This window comes from Dermacentor albipictus, chromosome 5 (genome assembly GCF_038994185.2).
Source record: "Dermacentor albipictus isolate Rhodes 1998 colony chromosome 5, USDA_Dalb.pri_finalv2, whole genome shotgun sequence".
NCBI classification, from domain to species: Eukaryota; Metazoa; Arthropoda; class Arachnida; order Ixodida; family Ixodidae; genus Dermacentor; species Dermacentor albipictus.
The window spans coordinates 173,816,883-173,835,287 of NC_091825.1; the positions used below are offsets into that span (position 1 = coordinate 173,816,883).

At 42.7% G+C, this 18,405-nt stretch overlaps 1 protein-coding gene across 12 annotated transcripts in view; it reads left to right on the forward strand.

The window, feature by feature from the left end:
- LOC135897507 (intermembrane lipid transfer protein VPS13A-like) overlaps nt 1-18,405 on the forward strand; it is a 1,023,564-nt gene that overhangs the window by 793,174 nt on the left and 211,985 nt on the right. Inside the window, exon 68 of one of the 12 annotated variants that reach the window (XR_011514732.1) lies at nt 17,253-17,422. The exons of the other annotated variants lie outside the window; for them this stretch is intronic. The gene's annotated coding sequence lies outside the window, so the exon portion shown is untranslated. The remainder of the gene's footprint in view (nt 1-17,252; nt 17,423-18,405) is intronic. 12 annotated transcript variants of the gene reach the window in all.

An 18,405-nucleotide genomic window follows, 5' to 3' on the forward strand; every position in this document is an offset into this window, starting at 1 on the left:
TGGTGTCCCGAACTCTGTCGTTGACGTGGCGCTTCGGCTTCACTGGCTAGGCTGAACGCCAGGTTCCGGCGACTTTTCGAATGCCGATAAGACGCCCCAGGGGCTATCGTGTGTGCTGGTCTGTTTTTGAAGGGGGATCGTTCCTGGAGTGCCCGGCACTGCTGAAAGAGGCTGCAGCAGGTCCAAGGAGCCTTGCTCGAATGTCGCCGAGGTCGATGGCCATACCCTGCATCGCCAGCGTTGCGAGCCTCACCAAACCTCGATGGCTCCCGTCGCCAGTGCAATAATGCCAGCTCAGCGCCGCTTATTTCCTGATCACAGCTTGGGTCACACGCCTCGAGGGCACGTGCCGTTCGGACCGATCCGCACACTTCATCCTCTTCCTTTCTTTTTGCGCCACATGCCTCTAACATATGACAGTACGTAAGAAGGGAAGAATACTTAAATAGAATTTTGTAATTTAGAAATGATATGAATACTAATCGTTATCAATTTTCAGGCTGTATTATTTTAAAATTTGAAGTTAATATTTTTGTGTACATATTGAGGAAAGTAAAACAATGAAATTAACATGGCAGTCTCTTTATTTCACTTACAAAATTAAATATGGCATCAAATGTGTTCCTATTGCAGTGTGCTAGGGCCGACACCCCAAGAGACATTATCACAGGGAGCGTAACGCCCAATCCAAGTTGGCGAAGGGCACTTTTTAGAAGTCGTTTTCTGTGCACATCGAACCTACAACACTATAAAGAAGTGTTCCATAGTTTCAGGTTCGTTGCAATAAAGACAATGAGGGGAAGGTGCCAAACCAGACCTGTGGGAATAAAAATGAAGCATTGGTATTTGGCAACGCATTCTCGTGAATGAAACTTCAAATTTTCTTGTTGAACACCACCTGCTGTGCCAAGAGAATCTAAGGTGCTGGAAATCAGTGTTATTTAATACACATGATTTGTCTTGTTTTTCTTGAACACAAAATTTTCTAAATAAGCTTGCAGCCGTGATGTATGCTGGAGGTTTCAGGATCCTCAGTACAGGGCCTCTAACAGATGCCAGTGCGTCTGCCGACTCATTTAAAGTGAGTCCCATGTGTCCTGGTACCCATACCAAACGGATGAGGCGTAAATGTTGGGGAATAGATTAATGAAATTCTCGGAGAATGGTAGATGAATTTGGCACTGCTGAAGCAGAACAAATAGATAAGGAGTTGGTCATGATTATGGCTGAACAAATAGATGAGGGAAGCTTTCATAGAGCTAGAATGATAGCTAGTAACTCTGCCTGAAATATTGGTGTAAAGTCAGGCAGTCGAAGAGAGAAAGACCAATTTAATGATGGCAAAAGAATTCTCACTCCTGCCTTCTCTTCACTGACAGAAGCACCTGTGGCTATTTCTGTATATATAGGGAGGTTCTCATAGTGGTAATCTAACAAACTTTTTAGGTATCTAATTAGGCAGAAGCTTAGCGTTATTAGAAGATATATTATCGAATTCAACGCTTACTGTTACAGTAAGTAAATTTGATAAAATCACATCACAGATTGATGCTTGCAATGGTTCTAATAGCTTCTGCACCAAAATTACCTGAGGACGATGCAGTCGAGACCATTGAATCACAAAGAATGCAGTCGGCTCTCGAATGAACACATAGGAGGCGCGTCTCTGGAAAGAAGCATAGATATTCAGCAATATCTGGACTGTCAGTATTCGAAATTGAGTTTGAAGAGAAGGCAAGTGAGTTTCATGATAAAGAATATTATTTGCTACAAATTTTGGAAGGTCAAGACATCGGCGTAATGATTCGCGTTCTAAAAGAACGAGAGTGTGTAGTTTATAAGCAGGACCTCCAAAAAATAATACCCAACCAAACTTCAAGATGGGGCGGACATACATACAAAAAATCATCCCTGCGCAGCCTAATATGACTGTTGCTGACTCTTCATATTAAACCAACAGTCCTTGCTCCTTTAGATGCTATGTATTCTATGCGTGTCCGCCAACCAAGTTTTTCTGTATAAATCATTCCCACATATTTTAATGATTTTACCTGTGAAATTGTCTCCTGATCGTACATCATTGTTATCAGGACGGGAAAAGTTAAGAGGAAAACTATGATGTCACTTTCGTTGACATTTAGTGACATTTGTATTCCTTTAAGCCACATTTCAATCTGATTCAAATATGACTGCAATACTTTATGAAGGCTATGTATATCGCTTTACACTGAAAAAAATGCAGTATCATCAGCATATACATATACTTGCACGTCACAGTGTGTAGGAATGGGACTCCGTAAAATAGTAAATAAATATGGGGGAGAGTAGAGCACCTTGACGAACACCCCTGGTCTCTTTGTAACATCGAGAAGAAATATTGTTTTGATAGGAATAAAATGTATGTCCACTCAGGAAATTACGAATCCATGCAATTATATATTGTGGGAGATTCACACTTTCAAGTCTGTCGATCAAGATGGTGTGCTCGACACTGTCATATGCTTTCATAATGTCCAATGTCACTAAGGCCGTGTACTGGTTGTCGTGGCGAGCGAGTTGAATTCGACTCTCCAAGTCAACATGAGCTCGCCAAATTGAGCACCTAGGCCTGAATCGTATTTGAGCGTCACTTTATATTTGGTTGTCACCTATCCACCTTTCAATATGGCCATACAATACTCTCTCGATTAACTTTACAAGATTTAAAGTGAGTGAAATAGGCCTAATGTTATCTATTGTGTATCCATCGCCCTGCTTTTTAAGTAGTGGAATTACTTTGTCAACTTTCCAATCTGGATAAATCCATGCATTCTGAATTGAAAAATTTATAAATTTAGGGAACTCCTGGGGAGACAATTCACATATTATTTTTATCATTGCTGTACTTATGCCATCAGAACCTGAAGCTGAAGCTGGCAATGACTTTACCATTTTCAGCAATTCTTCTAATGTTATCATCATCAGAATCAGCCTATATTATGTCCACCGCAGGACAAAGGCCTCTCCCCGCGATCTCCAATTACCCCTGTCCTGCACCAGCTGATTCCAACTGGCACCCGCAAATTTCCTGATTTCGTCGCACCTCCTAGTCTCTGTCGTCCTCTACTGCGCTTCCCTTCTCCTAGTACCCATTCTGTCACCTGAATGGTCCAATGGTTATCTAATCTTCGCATTACTTGACCTGCCCAGCGCCATTTTTTTCTCTAAATGTCTATTAGAATATCGTCTATACCCGTTTGCTCTCTGATCCAAATCGCTCTCTTTCTGTCTCTTGAAGTTATGCCTAGCATTTTTCGTTTCATCGCTCTTTGCGCAGTCCTCAATTTGTTCTCAAGTTTCTTTGTCAGTCTCCAAGTCTCTGCCCCATATGTCAACACTGGTAAAATGCACTGATTGTATACCTTCCTTTTCAATGATAACGGTAAGCTTCCAGTCAGGAGCTCACGATGTATGCCGTAATTAAGCCATCCAACTCATCTTTATTTTTCTGTGAATTTCCTTCTCATGGTCCGGATTCCCTGTAATTAGTTGACCTAGGTAAACATACTCCTCCACAGACTCTAGAGGCTGACTGGCGATCCTGAATTCCTGTTCCCTTGCCCGGCTGTTCATCATTATCTTTGTCTTCTGCATGTTAATCTTCAGCCCCACTCTTACACTCTTTCTGTTAAGGTCCTCAATCATTTGTTGTAACTCGTCTGCGGTGTTGCCGAATAGAACAATGTCACCGGCAAACCGAAGGTTGCTGAGGTATTCCCTGTCAATCCTTACTCCCAAACCTTCCCAGTTTAATAGCTTGAATATTTCTTCCAAGCATGCAATGAATAGCATTGGAGAGATTGTGTCTCCTTGTCTGACTCCTTTCTTTATAGGTATCTTCCTACTTTTCTTGTGTAGAATTAAGGTGGCTGTGGAATGTCTGTAGATATTTTCTAAGGTATTTACATAAACGGTCTGTACTCCTTGATTATGCAATGCCTCTATGACTGCTGGTATTTCTACTGAATCAAATGCTTTTTCGTAATCTATGAAAGCTATATAAAGAAGCTTATTGTACTCTGCGGATTTCTCGATAACCTGGTTAATGACATGAATGTGATCCATTGTAGGGTATCCCTTCCTGAAGCCAGCCTGTTCCCTTGATTGACTACAGTCCAGTGTTGCCCTTATTCTATTGGAAATTATTTTGTTAAATATTTTATATAATACTGGTGGGAGTAAGCTAATGGGCATATAATTTTTCAGTTCTTTAATGTCTTCCTGTTTGTGGATTAGTATAATGTTTGCATTTTTTCAGTTTTCTGGGACCCTTGCAGTTGATAGACACTTCGTGTAAAGAGCCGCCATTTTTTCAAGCATTATGTCTCCTCCATCTTTGATTAAATTGACGGTTATTCCATCTTCTCCTGCTGCTTTTCCCCGTTTCGTGTCTTGTAAGGCCCATCTGACCTCATATCTAGTTATAGGAGGAGCTTCTGTATCCTGTTCATTATCATTCTGAATGGAGTTCTCCCGAGTCCTCTGGGTACTGTACAGGTCAGTATAGAATTCTTCCGCATCATTTATTATATCTTCGAGATTGCTGATGATATTACCCTGCTTATCTTTCAGTGCATACATCTTGGTTTGTCCTATGCCAAGTTTCCTTCTCACTGATTTCAGGCTGCATCCATTTCTTACGGCTTCTTCAGTCTTTCCCACATTATAATTTCGAATATTACTTATTTTCGCCTTGTTCGTTAGTTTTGACAGTTCCATGAGTTCTATCTTATCAATTTTTATTATTTACAATGACCTTACAGGCCCCCGTAGGAGCATGACGTAAGGGGGGGTATAAACAGAAACAGTACTATATGAGCTAGTGAACATATTATGTAGCAAGTGGCACTTATACATTTCTACTATAAAGCATTCAAACACAAGAGATTCAGCACTTTAAAAAATGTAACTGATGCGCAGTACAAACCACGATGCAGGTGAAAAATATCAATGAAAAGCAATAAGTTTGTGAACAGATTAAAAGGGTGTTTTTGAAAGATGACTGCTGACTTGGTTGCGGAAGGAATCATGGTTTGTTAAGGAAGCGATAGTGTCGGGCAAATCGTTCCACAGAGAAATGGCACGTGGAAGCGCAGAGCTGTTGAAGGTTAATGTGTGCCCGAAGATGCGCGAGTAACTGAAATTATTATGGAGGCATTTTGACATGCGCAAAGGCCTTTCGAGAGGTAGCGGAGACAGCCTATTACCATTAACGTACTTGTGGAACAGACAGAGAAGTGCGATGCAACGGCGAGTTTCAAGTGAAATGATGTCATGATTCTGTTTAATTTCAGTTACGCTATGAGAATAGTTATAATCGCAAGAAATAAAACGTGCTGCTCTGTTCTGTACGGCTTCTAGCATATTGATTAGATATTTTTGATGAGGCGACCACACAGGACTTGCAAATTCTAGTTGAGGCCGGACAAATGTTGCATAAGCAAGCTTCCGGATGCTGGGTGGGGCGTTCTTTAAGTTTCTTCGTAAATACCCCAAAGTTCGTGAGGCTTTGGCGCAAATGGCGGTGATGTGGGATGCCCAGGACAGGTTAGGAGCAAGGTGAACTCCGAGATATTTATATGAAGATGCTTCCAAGACCTGAGAGTAGTTAAGAAAGTAGGTGAATTGAGAATTGACGTGCTTACGGCTAAAAGTGATAACGTTACATTTAGATTCGTTAAGAGGCATTTGCCAGGTACTACACCAATCAGAAACATTCTTGAGGTCATTTTGAAGTGCGATGTGGTCGTCGATAGAATTAATGGTGCGGTAAATTATGCAATCGTCAGCAAAAAGACGGATGGAAGAAGATATGTTAGTAGGCAGGTCGTTGATGTATATTAGAAATAGTAAGGGTCCTAAAACACTGCCTTGTGGAACACCGGAAGTCACATAGCAAGGGGGTGAGTAGCAACTGTTAACAACTGTGAACTGCTGGCGAAGTGACAAAAAATTCCGTAGCCAAGAAAGAGTTACCGAATCTAGCTGGAGTGAAGATAATTTCGAGATTAGACGACAATGAGCGACACGGTCAAAGGCTTTTGAGTAATCAAGAAATATGCAATCGGTTTGTTTGTTGTTATTCATGCTAAAATGTAGGTCGGTTGTAAGTTCAAATAGCTGTGAATCGCATGAAAACCCTTTCCTGAAGCCATGTTGGTTAGTAAAAAAGAAATTATTTGACTCAAGGTGGCTGTAGACATGAGAAGCGATGATATGCTCAAGTAATTTACAAGAAATGCAAGTTAAGAAGATAGGACGGTAGTTACCAGGCGAATTTCTATCTCCCGCCTTAAATACAGGCACTACCTTAGCAATTTTCCAGTCAGAAGGGAGGCGACCGGATGATAATGATTGTCGGAATATGTGAAGTAATATTTGGCTAGAAACGGAGACAGTGTTTTTTAGTATTTTGGAGCTAATGTTATCAATACCGGCAGATGTAGATAATTTGAGGTTTATAATTAGACGCGATATACCTTCGACGGTGATGTTAATAGGTTCCATGTAAGGGTAGTCGGGTTCAGGGATAAGGGGTACAGTGGACTGATCCTCCGTCGTAAATACTGATGAAAAAAAATTGTTAAAAGCGACAGGGCACTCGTGGTCAGCTAGAGGTACGTTGTTGGCTCCGTGCAGGGAAATGCGAGTGGAGCCATTGTCCGGTGAAATTGTTTTCCAAAACCTTTTTGGGTCCGATTTGAGGAGTGAGGGTAGATCACAGTTGTAATATTTATCTTTGGCAGCAGATATAGCAGAGCAGTAAGTTTTTAAAAAGTTTTTGTACTCAACCCAAGCTGTCGGGTTTTGCTTGGCTTTCTGGTATAAGCGTTTTTTCCTATTTTTTAGCCTATGAAGGTACTTGCTGAACCATTGGTTAGTCCTGCTATTAGATATGGTAATCAATGGAACATACCTGTCAATTAGCGAAGAAATTTTATCTTTGAAAAGAGTCCAGTTTTCATCAACGGGACGTGCAGAAAAACAGGGCATAAATTCTTGGCGGAAGAACATTTCAAGATCGGAATTCATATCTTTATAGTTACCTTTATTATAGTTTCTTATTTTCTTGGATGTAAAGCTGACATCTTCAAGAGGTATGTAAAGAGGTATTTGTAGTAATTTGTGATCACTGAATCCATCGAGGGTGAGTATTTGTTCGACTGTATCAGGAGCAGAGGTAAGCATTAAGTCTAACAAATTTTGACCACGAGTGGGTTCGTTAATGACCTGAAATAAATTAAAATCTAAAGCTAAGTTAATGAAGTCCATAGAATTACGGCAGGGAGAAAACAAGGAAGACCAATCAATAAGGGGATAATTAAAATCTCCAAAAATGTACATGTAATCAGAAGGAAATAGCTCCACAGCTGTGGCTATACTATTGCGAAATTCATCCACGAAGGAATGGCGAAAGTCAGGTGGTCGATAACACACACCAATAAGTACCTTAGTCGATGATGATGAGCATGTGCACCAAACAATTTCGAGATCAGATTTCGAATCAATTAGAAAGGAAGAAAACTTTTTCTTTATGCCTAGCAGGACGCCTCCTCCCCTTTTAGTTCCACGATCATGGCGGTAAACATTGTAAGAGTTGTTATCAGGAAATATTTCCGTATCATTAATTTCAGGGGTAAGCCAAGTTTCTGTTAGGACAACGATATCAGAGTTACTATCGTCAAGAAAAGAACAAAAGTGGTCACGTTTCGGAAGCAAGCTTCTAATGTTTGTAAATGAAAGAGATAAAGAAAGAGGTAACCGAGACTGCTTGGTGTAAGTTTGACAGGAGTTGTGAGTAGTGCGTGAAGTCGGCCTACGGTTTAGCTATCTTGGTGATTTCATGACCGTGTCTGACGCAGGGTCATACACATAATATATGCCGCCCACACGCAGTCTATCAACATTAAGCTTGAAAGGAACATTTAAAGCCTTGCCGTACTCACGCAACTTTTTCCTGGCGATACGCGTCTGGAGCGAAAAGTCCTCCCGAACAGCATAATCAGTGCCCTTAAATTTTTTTACCTAATCCTATAACGTTATCTTTGTCTTTAAAGTGTATGAACTTTACAATGATAGGCCTAATTTTATCTGGCTGATGTCGTCCAAGGCGGTGGGCACGTTCAATCTGGGATGGCACAATGGTAATACCCAGAATTTCCGAACACAAGTCGATAACATTTTTCTCGGAAGTCGACCATGTCTCTGCAGGGTCATCAGGGATGCCAAAAAAAAGTAAATTGGATCGGCGTTGCCGGTTTTCAGCGTCGTCGCAGCGCGATTCTATTTTCTTTAGCTGTAGTGCGACGCTGTCTGGTACGGATGGTGGTGGGACTGCAGAGGCATGGGCGCTTTTTACGTTAACTGTATCTACTTCAACGGCCCGAATCCTGGCTGACAATTGCTTCAGTTCAACGTCGACCGACGCCCTCCACTGATTCATAACCTGAAGCTCGCTGCGAATGTCTACTTGTCTGGATTTGATTCTCTGGACGGTTGCTAATACAGTAGCCAAAACAGCATCATTGTCCGGACCAGGCTTGGAGTCAATATCACCCGAAAGCATTAGTAACAAGTGTCTGAGACAAGAGAACACATAGTTTTTGCCACTTGCTAGCATGTCTGACAAGTCGCAGGGGCACGACACCACGAACAGGCAGCGATTCGATGTTTTTGGACAAGAACACCGTTTAAGGTAACTAACCTGGAACAATATAAATGGTAAGGGCTCCATTCTAGTTGCGGTGTCGTGCCCCAGCGCGCAGTCGGTGGGCAGCAGCTTATGTAGGGCGCGCTCCTTGCTGATAGCGATGCCGGTCCCGGTATCACATAGATGTTGCCAGCCGGTTAGCTGCGCCGGGTCCAGAATTGGCGGTAGCGTCCAGTGATGGGGAGGCGCTGCCCCCGTGACTTGCCCACGGGAAAGCATGTTCATTACCGGTGCAGGAACAGCAATGCCGAGCAGCATGGCAGCCTGGAAGAATATAAATGGTAAGGGCTCCATTCTAGTCGCGGTGTCGTGCCCCAGCGCGCAGTCGGTGGGCAGCAGCTTATGTAGGGCGCGCTCTTTGCTGATAGCGATGCCGGTCCCGGTATCACATAGATGTTGCCAGCCGGTTAGCTGCGCCGGGTCCAGAATTGGCGGTAGCGTCCAGTGATGGGGAGGCGCTGCCCCCGTGACTTGCCCACGGGAAAGCATGTTCATTACCGGTGCAGGAACAGCAACGCCGAGCAGCATGGCAGCCTGGAAGAATATAAATGGTAAGGGCTCCATTCTAGTCGCGGTGTCGTGCCCCCCTCTTGAGTAGGACACTTTCATTCTTGGTCGTTTCTTTATTAGGTCCTTTATTACTTGGGAGCATTTGCCTACTAGTTGCCTTGCCTTGGTGCCTTGCCTCCCACTTCAGTTGCTGCCTCTGAAGCCAGCCTAGTTACAGTTTCATTCATCACCTCTATGTCATCATCATCATCTCTCTGCTCTAAGGCTGCATATTTGTTTGCAAGTTCCAGCCTAAATTTGTCTACTTTTACCCTTACTGCCTCTAAGTTGACCTGTTTCTTCTTGACCAATTTTGCTCTTTCTCTCTTCAAATTGTGGTGAATCCTAGCTCTCACAAACCTATGGTCACTGCACTTTACCCTACCTATCACTTCTACATCCTGCGCCATGCTCGGATCAGCAGAAAGTATGAAGTCAATTTCATTTCTTGTTTCGCCATTAGGGCTTTTCCAGGTCCACTTTCTGTTGCTACGCTTCCTGAAAAAGGTGTTCATTATTTGAAGCTTATTCCTTTCTGTGAATTCTTCCAGCATCTCTCCTCTAGGGTTCCTAGAATCGATGCTGTAGTTGCCAATTTCTTGTTCACCAGCTTGCGTTTTCCCCACTTTTGCATTAAAGTTGCCCATTACTAGAGTGTACTAAGTTCATTGCGCTGCGACAACTCATGCTAGTCGGTTGCATGATCAGCCTAGTATGATAAAATAGTTTCAAGCAACACACCATGCTGAATAGTTGGTCAAGATCTTTGGCGTTGGTGACTTATCGGTCTTGTATCGACACAGTGTTACCACAAGTATGTGAAGTCAGGCACGTGCTCTCACAACCAACACGTGCAGGCCATTGCTCTAAGAAAACTTCGTCAGCAATGAGGTGCTTTTGTATGTCGCCCCAATGTAACGCAGGGGTTGTTCTGTAGATTTGTTAACCATCAATGAAAGGTGGCTACTTTGTCAGTCACAGCACACTCCGGTCACTTTTCGTTTAAACATGGAGTTGCAGTCCTATACTGTGCATATTTTCGGCACCATGGGAATGTAGAATTACCGGTAGAGTTGCAATGCGGTACACAGCATGGGTGTTTGCAGTAGTGCACATCTGTGCACTTTTATTTTTTAGGGGGACTTGCCTCCACAATCAGGCCACGTGCACAACTTTTCTGAAACATTTTGCGCCATCATGCTGTGAAAAAGGCGGATTTCTGGGAAGAGTTCAAAGGCTTGACCCATCTTCCACTCTTGTCTTATTGCATTTCTTTAATAAGTGCTACATCTCTGAGTTTGATGGTTGTGCACAGACGCAATGTTCTTCGTTAATGAGGGCCGAATAGAGTTGCTGTAGGTATTCGTGTTGCCACCTTGCACAGTCTTTTGAAAAGCTGATCACAATACTTCTATCTTTGCTCAAGTGCAGCAGGTTCAAAGACTAAGAATAAATATTTCGAAAGAAGCATATGGTGACTATCATTTACTTGTGTAAGACCCGTATGCCCACTTTGGAGTGTTAAAATATAGTGAAAAGTTTCGCTAAGTGTCACACACGTACCCGTGTGCTGGTAAATCTTGTAGGGGATCAGTATCTCACTGGAGTACCGACCACCGCGGGTTCGAGCTTAGCAAGCCTCAGGGTGGCGTCAGCTGTCACCTCAAGTAATCTAGCGCACCACTGTGCGTGCGCTTAGCCTGCAAAAGAGGGGTACCAAACACGGCACACACACAAGAAAACACCGTTCCTGTAAGTTAAAGAAACATGTTTTTTTTTGTTGTTTTTTTTTTTCTTGGACAACAGCCATCACTGCACTACACCCAGACCTGGGGCAGTATGGGAAGCAAAGAAGCTGCCAAACCAAGTGCAGAAACACAGAAACGAGTGTCGTTAACACTTCACTGTGGGGAGGATGGCTCCTTGTGACACACCATTAGGGAAAATTGTCCCCGTCACTATGCTGCATACTTGCAATGATCAATGGGCCTCCTTGCAAGAGCTAGGGCAATCTTCATAGGCTTAGGCCTCCGATAAGTGTGACTCGGTTGAGTGCAGCTCGGATAAGTGCGATCACACATGAGCACTAGGCACCGCTCTTCATCTTAGTGTTCAGAAAAGAAGCAACACGAGGTAAGCGCTTTCTGTAGGTGCAAGGCACTGCAGATGAGCTCATGCCTGAGCGTGGCCCAAATAAAGGTACGACAAAACAAGTAGAAAAATGTGTACATACCATGTGCTGTACTGGAGGGGTTTCCCTCGCATGCTTGCTCTGCCGGTAGTGCCAGTCGTGCTACTGCTGGAAACCGGTCCGTGGCAAAAGCCACCCCCGACGACCATGACAGGTGTAAATGTAGGGGCGTAGGAATGACAGAACAGGTGAATGCCTGCACGAAGGCGCTGGAGCACACCTCCATCATAACATATTTTACAAGCTGCTACCAGATGGCACTAGTTGTCCTGCCAGCGATGGTATTATCGTCATCATATCCCACACTCATCACCAACCAAACCACAACTTTTGTCGCTGACTGATGAGCAGTGCTGGTAAGGCTTAGGTGGCTAGTGGCAAGCCGTTGTGTGAAGTGTAAAGTTTGTCCTTAAAATGTTTACTAGTAAATCACACTGGTGATGAGGTGTTAGATCAAGTGCACGGGCTTGACTAATGCTGAAGTTTGGGTCCACGAGCAATCAGCTGGCAACTACTGTGAGTGCCTACCAAGTTTGTGCGTGTGCTTACTGGATAGAATGGCATAAGCTTGCGTGTGGGCATAAAGCCAATGAATCTTGAAACAGCTTTTGTGCAGCACAACCTAAACTGACAGTGTTGCAAAATTTAGGCCACACGCATGGTAACGACAACACACAATGCACGTCGGGCTACATGACGGGTGAATGTGAAACACACCCATGGCCTCGGTCATCTTAAAATGTCAAGTAAATTTTATTTTATTGGAACACAACATTGAGCAAACATCTGCAAACAAATTTGCCACTTTGCTGACATTTCAAAGAACTATCCAACAAAATTAGTTTTTTCTTGGACTGGCCGATTATTCGGACATTTTGCAGAATTGTGCATGTGCAAAAAATTTGTCAGCAACTGTAAATGTGGTCATAGTCCACCACCAGTAGTGTTATTTTGCATAGCGGTATGCGTGCAGTTCAAGGTTTCAATGAGTAGCCATCACCCTTGCCTTGTGTCAAACCTGCACCCAGTAAGCATCCTAAAAATTTTGAGGGCTTTACATAAGTAAATACATTATTTGGCAAATTAAGAACTGGTTTGCTGTAAGTGGGCTAGGCTCAGAATGATTACTGTAGACATATGCTATTGGCTGCAAGTTAATAATTGCTTCCATCGCATAAGTGTTGTGGACAGCTCTTCAAAGCTTAAACCATTTTGTCTGAGTACTTTCTTCAATGCAGACTTCACTGAACGAATCAGCCTTTCAGAATCCACCTCACCAGGGAGCGTGTTCTGGAATGAACTGTCGTAGTACATTCTGGTTTGAAAAGTTTGCTTGAATTTCTTCTTTCATTGCTGCCCACAGTCTTGATATCCTTTCGGAGCCTTCTAGAATAAACTGCCATTGTTCGAGCACAAAACATTGCACGATGTTCTTGTGACAAATTTATTGAAGGCGAGCATAAACTGTTCTGGATGGAGATCACTTACATGTTCCAGATGAATTGCTCGGTCTAGTATGTATGACTTGAGCACATTTCTGTTTCCATTGTTGTAGAGAGACCCAGCAAAGTTAACTCCTGAGATATCAAAGGGCGGTGATGCTTGGACCCAGTGAGCTGTAATAGGAGCAATGGGCCAAATATAACGAACATACAGTGACAATGATGTGACAATGACAATGATGTTTATTTGCATCAGTACATCAGTACATGACACGAGGGGCGTGCGGAAAAAGCTGCCACATGGACAGCTTGACGAAGCCGCAGGCCCCTGCAGTACTATGGTATAGTGCCTTTTCAATAACTAGCCTCAATATTATTATCGAGAAGTTCTCTCTGAGTTCAGCTAAAACTGAATTAACACAGCAAGCTGTGTGAGTTGGTGATTGAACATGTTCCCATGGGTGGGCAGCACAACCCGGACGAAAGACTGGAGGAAGTACGCAATACGAGCGTAGACTAACAACTGGTTAATTTTTTTAAACAAAGGACTAAAATATACAAAATATGTAAACACATGTAAAGTGACACTTACAAGGGTGAAAGGGTGTTAGCCTACCTTGCCATTCAAAAACTCAGTTTCCTTAACCTGCAGAGTGATAGAAGTCTAGCTGACACATGTGCCTGAGTTTACATGCATCAAGTAGGCTTCCACAATCTCGCGGTTGATTTTATTCATATTTTTATACAATATCTCCGTTTGTTCAAACATACGTTCGCATAAGCAAACTCTACAATGCACGGCCAGATTAGAACTTGCTGCATTCCTGATCCCACCTTGGTGCTCCCCAAGGTGGATGTTAAGGCAGCGTCCCGTCTTCCCAAAGTACTTTTTGCCGCATGAAAGTGGAATGACGACCACTCCCACCGCGCTTGCCACAAGCTGCCCCCGAGTGTTTGATGCAGCACATAGCCTTGGACACCTGTTTAGGTCTATTGACAAGATTGCAAATACTGTTTAACGAGTTCTTTGCTGAAAAGACGACTTGAACACCATATTTCATGGCTGTCTTTTTTAACCATCTTTTTTTCCATCTGATGTACATAAGGGATGACTGCATACTTTTTAACTTTTTCTATCTGTGTTTGGGGTGCTTCCCCTTTTTTTATTTTCTTCACTAGCCCTTCACATATTGGCACGATAATAGATTTTGGATAACCGCCCTTCTCTAGATGATTGAGCTGTTATGAAAAGCTCAGATGGGCAAGGTGGTGGCATTACTTTCTAAGTGTGGAACCTAAACACGTCATAGCAATTCCTCTTTTCACTAGTTTTGAGTGTGCCAACGCGTAGTTTAGAATTCATTTGCTTGTCCTGGGGTTATGTTGCCAACAAATATGTTGCACTGTTAATCTTAACTGCAAATCCAAAAATTGAATTTCAATATTAATCAGCAGTGCATGAGTAAATCTGAGACCCGTTCCTTCTTTATCAAAGACTGCGGGAATAACTCCAATATCTTTGGGACTGTTTTGAGAGCGGATAACTACCAAGTAGTCGTCAACAAACCTGAAGCACTTGATCAATGTTCCTACCAAGACGCTTTTGAGTGCCCGGTCAACAGTGCCGAAAAAGATCTCGCTAAGAATTGGTGCGACCTGGGAGCCAATGCAGACCCCCTGCTTGTGAATCACAATTTAATTATCCCAGATAACGAATGTGGAATTTAAATAAAAAACCAAGAGTTTGAGAAAAGACTGAACCAGGACACCACTCTCACTCCTAAACTTTAACTCGTCGTATTCCATAATGCTATTTTTGATTGTCTTGATCAGCTGATTTCTAGAAAGGGAATAATATAAATCTGTGATGTCGATGCTGAATGCTGTGCATGCCAGATACACCCCCTTCTTGTAAAAACCTAACATCTTCAGAGTTTTTACTTTGAATGGGTCTTCTACCTGGAGCCTTATTAAGTTCTTCTGAAGATAACCAGAGGCTACGTGTTGCCATGTGTTTCTCTCAGACACAATTGTGCGTAAAGGTTTCTCAGCTTTATGTTTTTTTATTGTAAAGAAAACCTCAAGGTTCAACCCCTGACTTTTGTTCACTGTACTAGATAGATGCTCAAGGTTCAATTCCAGTAACAATTTCTTTGCTTGATATTTGACTTTCTTAGGTTCAATTTGCACCTTCTTGAAGTTTTTTTTTAAAGCGGTTGAGGCTTTCTCAGAAAACTGCTCTTCCTTTAGGAGGACGAAGTACCCTTCTTTATCAGCAGTCAGTACTTTCAGTTCATTTTCTCTTAAAAATTGTACAAGGGGTTGAATCTCTTGCACTCTGCCGTTCTGGTTTCCTTGATATCTGACTAACATGTCAGCGCCCTCAGAAATGCACCTGAATTTTTCATCTTCTTCTACATGCTTGGACACTGATCTAACGGCGGCTATCTTATTGACAGAGTCTAGGCACGGCTCTAGGCAGAACTTTGGGCCTAATTCAAGAATGTTCATGTGCTTATCTTGAATGGCAATATCAGTCAGGTTCAGCACTTTGGTTGTGGGTTTTGGTTTCTTCTTCTTGGGGGGTAGGGTGCACCGGAAGTTGTTCCAGAAGAATTCCAGCAAAGACTGGCTTGACCTTGACCTAGACCACTTGTGGTATCGAAGGCACTCTTGTTGTCTTCCTTTCATAAAACCGTACACGGACTTGAGGCAGCCTCTCAGCAACCTAGCCGAGCTCATTCATTTGGACCACATTTGGATCCATATGCATCAGGATTAGCTTCACTGAGGATATTTATGACTGTGTGCACATTCGCATCTTTTAGCTAATAACCAAAGTACCATGGCACTGCAATTTGACATATACAGCAAAGTCCACTTGTCCTCATCACCGTTCTCTGAGCAAAAGATCTGGCAAGTTTTCGTGTACTAGATACTTTTCTACTAACACCTTTTGCATTTGCAACTTGAATATCAGTGTAACGATTGCTGAGAGGCCAAATGGATCATACACAAGGAAAGCAAAACTTATTAAGAGACCCCTCTTTGTGTTCTTTAGCTCTGTTTAAGGACTCCAGCATTTTTATAGTAGACGCCATTAGGTTTTCCATTTTGAGGTCGCACGAAAGACTAAAATGTTTTTGTCTTTTTCTACACCAAACTTCTTTAGTGATCTCACGTGAGTTTGATTTGCATTGTGTAGTCTGTGTAGTCCATGCAAGTCGTCTGATGAATTACCTTGCCATGGTTCATAAATGTGCTCATCATCATCAGCATCAGCCTGGTTACGCCCACTGCAGGGTAAAGGCCTCTCCCATACTTCTCCAACAACCCCGGTCATGTACTAATTGTGGCCATGTCATCCCTGCAAACTTATTAATCTCATCTGCCCACCTAACTTTCTGCCGCCCCCTGCTACACTTCCCTTCCCTTGGAATCCACTCCGTAACCCTTAATGACCATCGGTTATCTTCCCTCCTCATTATATGTCCTGCCCATGCCCATTTCTTTTTCTTGATTTCAACTAAGATGTCATTAACTCGCGTTTGTTCCCTCACCCAATCTGCTCTTTTCTTATCCCTTAACGTTACACCCATCATTCTTCTTTCCATAGCTTGTTGCGTCGTCCTCAATTTAAGTAGAACCCTTTTCGTAAGCCTCCAGGTTTCTGCCCCGTAGGTGAGTACTGGTAAGACACAGCTATTATACACTTTAAATGTGCTCATATGGTCCTTAATTATCAACAGGCTCTGTCTGTATTTTCCTTTAGTAGTTGGAGTGCTGTTGCATAATTTTCATTGGTCATTGGTAACCCACAGACCACATTTTCAATTCATCTGGACAAGTAGCTACATAGGCACTTTACCTTATCAACGTTTACTAAAGACTTCTTTGAATGGATTTAGGATTCAAATTGATCCAAAAATGCTGGCCATTCTATAATATCTCCATAAAAGTATTGTGCTTCTGCCTTAAGTTGTCTCACTTGAGCTCTTCCCGGCATTTGCGCAGGGCATCTATATTAGTATATCAACATACTGGACAGAAGCTCTGACAAGTGAAGTTCGGCTCAAGACTTGGTTAGAACTATAGAATTCTACACACTGGTCAGTGCTTGTCAACTCCCCATTGAGATTTTCATCAGCTACATATTCGTCTATCTGGCTGTCCAGGTCGTAGAGCACAGTACCTTCAACAGATTGAGTTCGTCAGTCAACTCAGCGACTGGGATTGTAGTGTTCATTAGCACTTTCATGTCATTGATAATTCATCTTGGAAAAGCTTGAATAGTGCCATGCTTTCATTCAAATTGTTCCAGGTTGCATGGGCAGAGTGTAGCACCAAACAGCTGGTCCTCTGCTGTGTTGTGACGTTGATCCGTTGTGGCCACCTCTTCAGCCAGCTTGCATCATCAGCAGAGGTCTTCAACTGTAGACAGAATCCGTCTTACTCATGGAATCAAGTTGTTGGAGGTCAAGAAGTGAAAAGGTTAGAGTAAGCTAAGAAAAAAGATAGTTCAAGAAACTTCTGTCCCATCGGCACTGCTCTTCCTGCATGTTTCTCTTCTCTCTCAGCTTGGTGGTAAGATTTGCCACAAGGGAACGTTACACATAGAAAAAAAACTGGGAAATGGCTGAGAGCTTTCACTGTAGTTGTTGCGACAGTAATAGTTGAGCATAAGAAGACGTTTATTGCACAAGCAAGGCCGTATTTATCGTCCGAACCAAAAATGAGGGAAAGAAGAAGGAAACGGTAGCATGTATCGCGTTTGTCATCATCTTTCATCACAACATTTCTACCTTAAGGAGAGAAGCAATCGGGCAGTCTTCTTTTGTCATCACATTCCTTCTCCTTTAACTCTTTCCATACAATGCACATTGGGCATCATTAGCCTGCTAACGATGATATGAAATGCCGCTTTCGAGACCTTCCACACCACTCACAGACACACTGCACCATCAGACAGGAAGTAAGAGATGTATATTTTTGTTTTCCAGTCAGCTTGCATTTTTCCTGCTTAACGGTGATTTTTTAACACGCTTCGAAGCCTCACAATCATCATAGCAGAAAGAAAGAATGGCCACCTCCTATAAACAGCGCATGCACATTCTTCAACAGATCACAGATCTCACAATTCCACTACATCTGTGGCTGATTTTATCGATGGATTGAGCAGCAGCGAGTTTAAGGATGATGCCTTTTTCATCTGACTTTGAATCGAAGCGCAGCAACGATGCAGATCAGCCTGGAACATTGGCGGTTGCAGCCCAGTTAGTTTCGCTTGTTGCTTCGGCCTGTCTATTGTCGTTTAGAGTGCTTGATTTGTGTTCTCAATGTTATTTATTTCATTGACAGAGTATCCACACCATATCCCTCATCATTTGCTTCGAGCACTAGATGTTTTCCGTCTGTTTTTCACAGTGGAGGTAGTCACCAAGATCTGCGAAAGCACTAACAAATGTGCCTGGTTC